We start from the raw sequence: 7119 nt of genomic DNA, 5'->3' as shown, positions 1-7119 counted from the left end.
GCTGTGGAGTGTGAGTGCTGGGACCAGGGCAGAGTTTAAGGAGGATTTTAAGATGAGAAGCTCGCTGTTCAGTGCTTCTGCAGCCTTGCAGGACAGCAGAGGCCAGTGAAGAGATCAAAAGGCTCTGGATAACCGTGGGGGATCTGTCCCTGGATGGTGCATGGCCAGTTCCAGGGATGACTTCAAATAGCTGCAAGTCTTGGATCTGTCAGACCTGCCTTTCTAAGCTCCTGCCTGGCTGGTTTTATTCTCCTCGTCCTCGGAGAGCTCAGCCTGCAGTGCCTGGGGGAAGTGCTGAGCTGCTGTCGGTGGCCAGAGCAGGAGGGAGGGATGGAGATGTCCCCGAGGAGGGATGGAGATGTCCCCGAGGAGGGATGAGCTGGGAGAGCAGCCCTGAGGGCGCAGCCAAAGCCTCTCCTGGGGCTCTGCCTGGCCGTGTTTCCCACAGCCAAAGTGACCTGAGTGGCTCTGGACACAGTCACCCACACAAAACCAAATCCCTCTGGGAACTGGCTTTGGATCTGCTCTGGCATTGCCCAGATCATCTGCCAAGTGTTAGAGGAGCGCTGCGAGGAGCCGGGTGCTGAATCTGTTTCCTGCCTTTCCCCTCATTTTCCTGGTCATCCTGTACCCTGCGCTGGTCCCTCTGGGGCTGCATTTTCCCCATCACCAGGTTTGCCCCTCTGCTGGGAACCTGAGATTGTGTGTTCAACTCGAGGGCTCAATTTGCCTTTTGTGCCTCCTGCAAATCTTATTAAGCGGCATTGTATTAAATGGGAGAAACATGCAGTTAAGTCTGTGGTTTTCAAAATGCATTAGACTTCTTTTCAAGTATGCAAAGTGTAAATGGATTTTGTGCTTTGGGAATGGAGCAGTGTGTTTACAATTTTGGTTAGATAAAAGGATGTTGAGATGGCCTTTAACATTGATTTCATGTTACGGTTTTTTTTGGCTTTAATATAGCCTTAGAGGTTCTTTGAGTGTTTTGATTTACAGAATACATAGGAAAAATGAGTTTTATTTTATAAAATGGGCTTTTCTTTCTGTTCTTCTCAAGAGCAGTTAGCTCTGAAATAGTAACCTGGCTAATCTCATTAGGTCAGGCTTTCTGCTCTCAGGTTTTCTGATGTAGGATGGGTTGAAACTCTGGGAAATAAACTTCTTGCACTGTTTTGTTATTTTTTTCTTGTGAATCCAACTGAAACCAAGCAATTTGGTGAGCCATGACAAATGTACATTAAACCTAATCCTTTCTGAACCTGAGAAGGAAATATTCCAAGCAATGAAGATTTAAATACCGGGAGAACCTGAGCTTTCCCTGGGTTGTTGAGTCACTCTGGAGCAGAGCTGGGCAGCTCTCTCCCTTCTCAAGCTGCAGAAGCAGAGGCTGCTGGTGTTTATTCATCTTGCAGAGGCACTCCTAAGGTTATGTCTGCTATAAATAATCTGAAATTTGACAGTGAAAGTTGCCATGAAAGTGTTCTACATAACCACGGGACGATTTGTCCAGGGGAGCTGCCAAAAGCAGTGGCACGAAGTTAAAAATCTCCTGGGTGAGCTGGCACCATCTGCGTGTTGCTGCTCCTTGGAGGGGTTGCAGGGCCAGGGGTGGCTCCTGCAGGAGGGAAAGGGGGGCCACAAAAACGGGCCTGCAGTTCTGACTTTCAAGCACCTTCATTATCGAAACCTAAATTTAATTCCAGTTCTGATTACTCTGAGAGTGATGCCAAGTCCTATATTACCTGACCTACTTCAAAGCTGGATGGAGCAGTAAAGCCACCACACTGACCTTCCTTTTGCCATTTCACGGCTCAGGTGCCACTGTAGGAAACCTGGCATTCATTTTGAGCAGGAGAGCGAAGGATTGGGTCAGACGTGGAACTTTGCAGGGAACAGGAGGTGTGGTGGTGCTATCAGCAAACAGAGATGTTGTGCCCAGCTGCTGAGTCTGCTGCCTGCTCTCTCTGCCTGCCCACGGAGCTGCTCCAGGAGGCCCTGCAGAGATCCTTGGTTTGGTGCCCTTAACTCTGCAGAATCCCACACTGGTTTGGGGCTGGTGGCACCCTAAAGCTCAGCTCATCCCCAGCCACAGCAGGGACACCTTCCCCTGGCCAGGCTGCTCCAGCCCCAGTGTCCAGCCTGGCCTTGGGCACTGCCAGGGGTCCAGGGGCAGCCCCAGCTGCTCTGTGCCAGGGCTGCCCACCCTGCCAGCCAGGAGCTCCTTCCTCATCTCTGATTTACATCTGCGAGGATGCCTGATGCTGCCTGACAGACGTGTTTGTTTTCTGCGAGGTTTTCTCTCAGTCCAAGTCTCAAATCCCACTTTGTGTCTGGAGCACCAGGAACTGCCTCAGCAGCTGAGTCCGATCCCAGAGTGAAACATTAAATCTAAAGCAGCTCTTAGCTCCTGCCGCCAGGAAAATGTCCATGTTTTATTCATGGGCGAGTAGTAGTCAACAAGCCCAGCTCCCTGGATGGGAGGCTCTATAAATAGCCAGCAGTGACACAGCAGCCTGGCCTGGGGACAGCAGCGGGCTGGGCAGCCCGGGAGAGCACCCCGAGCACCCCCGTGCCCCTCGGGCAGGGACAGGGCTGGGCTGGGGCAGCCCGGGAGAGCACCCCGAGCATCCCCGTGCCCCTCGGGCAGGGACAGGGCTGGGCTGGGCTGCCAGGGAGGCTGTGCCAGCCCTGGGCATCCCTGGGTCCCACCTTGCCCTGTGCCCTGCCTCGCTGTGCCCTCTGTGCCCTCCCTGCTCCTGCTGCTCCCTGCAGCACCCCAGGAATCATTGGGGCTTCTCCTGCTCGCCAAGGCAGGGGGGTGTTTTTGGGGATGAAAGCTGGTGGTAGTGGATGAATTAGGGATGGAATGCAGCTGGGAAATAGAGGATAACTGCGTGCCTGAGCCCCTGATGATGCTGTGCCTGATGCATGCTCAGTAATAATTCTCTCTGCAGCTAAAACTGGCTGGATCCTAATTTAATGTAAACCTAGGTGAGTACAGCTGTAATAACTTACAGGGATGAAGGCCTGGCAGACTTGCCTAGAGTTTCTCACATGTGCCTCAATCATATTTTAGCATTGCTTTAACAGTTCAACAGGCAGAGCTGGCATAACAAATTCATCATGTGAGCCGTGATTTATGGACCTGTGTTGATCTATATCCTCGCTCTCCTTATTTTCCAACGCATTTATCATTCTCACACGGTCATTCCTTCCCACTCTGCAACTCTTAGTGGCTTCCAGCTTTTTGCTGCTCCTGAGGATTTCTCAGGAACTTTATCTGGAACAGAAGAGCCTTCAGACTGTGTCCTGCCCTGGTTCAGAGCAGAGGATTCAGAGGAGGGCCAGGGCAGGGAGGTGTTACAGAGTGCTCTTAACATGCGTGTGATTCCAGCACAAACAGAGAGAGCTCCGTTTTGTATTCACACTCTCGGGGCTTTTCACCAGCTTTTCCCCTGGCCTCACTGCCTGCTGGGCCAGGGCTCTCCCCAAAAGCTGCCCCAGCCCCTCCGGGGGGACTCTGCTCCCCAAATCTGGGTGAGGGCTGGAGCTCACTGTTACCTGCCTCTCTCTAATTGCTGCCATGCACACCGAGTACTAGAAAGTTGTACAAGTTATTTTTAAATTGTGGAGGAAGTTATGTAAGGCAGATCATGCTAAGGGTTTATTTTATTTTTAATGACTATATTTAAAAATTCATGCAGAAGCATAGAGGGACTTTTAATTACTACATTTAAACCTTCAGGTGATACTTAAGTAAAGGGGGAAAAGGGCCTTTTTCATTGTTTTTTTTATGTTCTCCTTTTCTTTGCACAGCAAACGTAGGAGCAGACTGGGAGGTTACCCTGAGTTAAGAGAGCTTCAGCTTGGGCAGGAGCTGCAAAAGCAGAGCCCTATTCCACAGGATCTTACACTTCACTGGAAATGCAGCATCTCTCATTCTCCACTGCAGAAAGTGGCTCCAGCAGGAGCACTTGGGTTTCCTGGGGAGGACACGAGATTGCTCTGAGCAGCTTCCCCTGCCTGGCTCCCGGGGAGGCTGCGGTGATGCCTGGGCACAGCTGGAGCCAGAGCTCAGCAGGGCTGTCCCAGGGCCTGCTGGGGAGGGCTCTGCTGGGGCAGCAGGATTCCAGCCCTCCCTGGTGATCCAGCATGGAGAGAGCAGGATTCCAGCCCTCCCTGGTGATCCAGCATGGAGAGAGCAGGATTCCAGCCCTCCCTGGTGATCCAGCATGGAGAGAGCTGGCACCTGTTCTCATGAGCAGAGCAACCACAGCTTCCAGCATTCCATGTTTCGCTCCAAGAGAACAGCTCTCTTACCTTCCCAGAGGGGTTCTAGGGCAAGTCTTCCTGTCAGGATTACAAATCTTTTCAAGAGGACCTGCTTTAAGTCCTGTGGCCATTCTGAAATGTTTAGGCAGAAGCATATTTCTTTTCTTCCATGCCAAAAGTAACACCAGAAGGACACACATTTACCCAGAAATAAAACCCATCAGCTCAGCTTTTGTGTTTGCTGTCTAATGCTGTAAAGCATCTTTGGAGTCCAGAGTGCACAGAGCTTGTTCTTTGTGTTCCCCTGGCCTGTGTTTATCTTATTGACCAGCAGAGAGAAGAGAAAGAAAAAGTGCATTTTAATTAGTCCCTGGCAGCTTCATTTGTCTGGAGGTCAAACCTGAGCTTGGCTGGGTTTTGCAGAGTGGCTCTGCTCTGGGGATGGCTCTGTCTTTGCCAGGGGTGTTTGTGGCACCCTCTGCTCTGCTGCTGGCACAGCCAGACAGCCACAGGCCCAGGGCATGGGCTGGGCTCGGAGGGAGCTCCAAGCCCACCCGGTGCCACCCCTGCCCTGGCAGGGACCCCTGCCACTGTCCCAGGCTGCTCCAGCCCTGCCTGGGGCAGCTCTGCCTTTGTAAGAGAGCAGGAGGGACTGGCACTGCCAGCCCCGTCCCACGGCGTGCCTCAGTTTCCTCACCTGCACACAGAGGTGCCAGCCCTGCACACAGAGGTGCCAGCCCTGCACAGGGAGGTGGCAGCCCTGCACACAGAGGTGCCAGCCCCGCACACAGAGGTGCCAGCCCCGGCTCCCTGGCACAGCCCCCGAATTCATGAGGACAAAGCGCTCTCCCAGGAGCAGGCAGCCAAAACACTCCCAACATTGGCTGCTCCTTTCTGCAGCTTTGCCCAAGTGACAGCCCCAAAGGGGGCACAGAGATTTCACAGGTCTGGGAGCTTGTATGGCCTGAAGGGAGCAAAAACAAATTCTCCCATCTCTTTTTATTGAATAAAACCAATCAGGCACGATTGATTGCTCCAAAGTAATCCCAAACCTCACCCTCCCCTGAATGGGACTGGGTAATTGAAGTAATGCAAACCCTTGTAAGAAAAGCTCGTAGTCCCCTGCTGGGGCCGCTTTGTCCTCCTGGAGATGCACTGCTTATCTGCTCATCCTTCTGCCGGGGGAGCAGCAGCTCTGGGGCAGCAGAGCCACCTTTCAACCCTCCCAACACCGTGCAGATGAATTCCTGCACTGGCTATGAAATATTCCCACTGGAGGCACACAAAGGCTTTTGTGTGGCTCTCTGAAGGCAGCTCGGGGTGGTTTCCCAGCTCCCTGCCCAGGAACGGCACTGAAAGGATTTGGAAGAGATCCCATTACAGATTTTTTCCTTGGAGCTGATATTGTCAGGTCTCCCATCCTTCCTGCTTTGCCTGGACAATTTAAATTCCCTGCCAAGGCCAGGAGAGGCTGCAGCTCCCGGGGGAGCACCCCGGGCTGCTCCTGCAGGTGATCCCCGAGTTCACCTCCTGAGCCCGGGGCTCGGGGGAAGCTGCAGCATCTCCCAGGGCCAGGTCAGTGCTGCACAGCACACAAACAGCCCTCTGACCACCCAAATACCGCAGATCTTCCTAAAACTCAGATCAAAGTACAGCCAAGTAACGAAAATCCTCAGGAACTGCATCCAGCTCTGAACTGTCCCTTTTAAAGCACATGGAAACTGTGAGATGAGTCCAAAGGTCTCTGGTCTGACACAGCTCAGAGAATGATGAAGCTGAAGTATAAAGAAATCCAGCTTTTTCCTCCTCTTTTTGCATAAAGTGCTCGTTGCTAATTTAGTTCTGAAAGTTCCTTTGTAGATCGTTCCAGGTAGGTTTCTCCATTCCTTTTTCTAATCTGCTTGAAACACAGTTTGAGGGAGTTGAGGAAAAAATAAGGAGGCTGAAGAAATCAAATCAGAATTCATTTATGCAGCAACTCCAGCATCCATAAATAACCCATTAAATATTGTTCTCTGCTAAATTTAGAAAATGCTCAGGTGTGTCTCCTCTTGTGGTGCACAGAAAGTTTTAATCCAGATTTAATCATTCTGAGTGTTAGGGGAAAGGGCTAATTAGATTGGCAAATTTAGAAGGCAGGAGTATATTATATGGGAAGAAATGGGTGATTAGATATTATTCACTTAGATATTATTCAATTAGATATTATTCAAAGTGACTGGCCTTGGGGAATATCTTTAAGGGTATTACATGACATAATCCTGGTTTAAAAATTGAGAAAGTCAGAGTTCACATCATCCTCAAAAATCTGGTTTTCAAAAGAATTTTTCCCAAGGTCAATTTTTAGGGTTTTTTGGCAGCTGGAGGAGTGAAAGTCCAGCTTGGCCTGTGTCCTTTTGTCCCTCTGCTCAGGTGTGGGTGGGCACAGCACCACCCCCTCCATCCCCCAGGCTGATGCTGAGGGACATCCCCTGCCAGCTGCTTCAGTGCATCCCATCATGATCTTGTGGGATTTCTGCCAATAACGCTCTTTGTTCAACCTCATAAATTGTATTTTTCCAGCACTCATTAAATTGTTGATTGGCCACAAACAAATGGACTCCTCCACAAGGCTTTCAGTATTGCATTTCCCCTAGGAAAGCCAGTTTGGAAGGGGAAAATGGGGTTATTTCCCTAAAACAAGTTAAAAAGTCTATTTTGGAATGTGATATAGCGAGGGAAGTGTCGGGATTAACGACTTTGATGAGCTTTAATCAGCACAGAGGATGAATGTGGCAGGGTGGGAGCTGAAGCCGTGGAGAGGCAGGGAGGTTGTGTTCCAGAGCCCCTCTCCCTCGCTGTGTGCTC

The 7119-nt window shown here is 51.0% G+C and overlaps 1 protein-coding gene and 1 long non-coding RNA gene across 6 annotated transcripts in view; one reads left to right on the top strand and one right to left on the bottom strand.

The window, feature by feature from the left end:
- The window catches only part of KCND3 (potassium voltage-gated channel subfamily D member 3), a 90065-nt gene that overhangs the window by 56817 nt on the left and 26129 nt on the right, over nt 1–7119 (bottom strand). The window lies entirely within an intron of this gene.
- LOC140680691 (uncharacterized) lies at nt 2026–6518 on the top strand. The gene is made up of 2 exons (XR_012052061.1): nt 2026–2161; nt 2194–6518. It is a non-coding gene; the product is annotated as an uncharacterized lncRNA (long non-coding RNA).

Source organism: Taeniopygia guttata, chromosome 26, assembly GCF_048771995.1.
Source record: "Taeniopygia guttata chromosome 26, bTaeGut7.mat, whole genome shotgun sequence".
In the NCBI taxonomy this organism is placed as follows: domain Eukaryota; kingdom Metazoa; phylum Chordata; class Aves; order Passeriformes; family Estrildidae; genus Taeniopygia; species Taeniopygia guttata.
The sequence above is the reverse complement of the archived record's forward strand: the minus strand, read 5'-3'. Positions and strand labels throughout refer to the sequence as shown.